Source organism: Gekko japonicus, unplaced genomic scaffold, assembly GCF_001447785.1.
Source record: "Gekko japonicus isolate JY-2015 unplaced genomic scaffold, Gekko_japonicus_V1.1 scaffold14407, whole genome shotgun sequence".
NCBI classification, from domain to species: domain Eukaryota; kingdom Metazoa; phylum Chordata; class Lepidosauria; order Squamata; family Gekkonidae; genus Gekko; species Gekko japonicus.
The window spans coordinates 1,508-2,395 of record NW_015170117.1 but is presented as its reverse complement, the minus strand read 5'-3'; positions in this window follow the sequence as shown (position 1 = coordinate 2,395).

Sequence of the window (888 nt, the reverse complement as noted above, 5' to 3'; positions counted from 1 at the left end):
AAGTGCATTTATTCCATGTAGCTAAATGGAGACATTATAAAGATCATGGATTTTGTTTCATGAGTTTCATGCTCAAACATAAAAATGTAAGATTATAAAGAACATTAAAATTACATCTGATTACAGCTAATTACATGTAAACCCCAAATATATAATGGTAATAATATTATTATATGCATATGCATTTGGGTAGTATTATTCAAGTGATCTTAATGAAAATTGTAATGAAGAAATAAAATGTCTTTCCAACCAACATGAATGGCTAAGATTAAGTTGGTAAGACATTTTACTTATTCATTACAATTTTTCTTTAAGATCATTTTGATACAACAGTAGGCAGACTGGGGACTCAAACCTGGGTCTTCCAGCTCCTAGTTTGACTCTTTTAAACTCTATACCATATTGACTCTGATGAGCTGCAAATATACAGAAGATTCTGAAATCTCCTGCTGACTGTGCCCGTGCTGTGGCTTGTACAATGTTCAGAAATAGGGAAGGTGGAACAATAGATATTTCCCAATACATCAGTTCTAGTTTGGAACCAAAGATTAGGTTACACATATTCAAGAAGAAATGTGGGTGAACATCCCAGAATGTCACAATTTCAAAATCTTCTTAAATGATGCCTTCATCTCCTTGGTAAGACATTTTACTTATTCTTTACAATTTCTCTTTAAGATCATTTTGATACAACAGTAGGCAGACTGGGGACTCAAACCTGGGTCTTCCAGCTCCTAGTTTGACTCTTTTAAACTCTATACCATATCAACTCTGATGAGCTGCAAATATACAGAAGATTCTGAAATCTACTGCTGACTGTGCCCGTGCTGTGGCTTGTACAATGTTCAGAAATAGGGAAGGTGGAACAATAGATATTTCCCAATACAT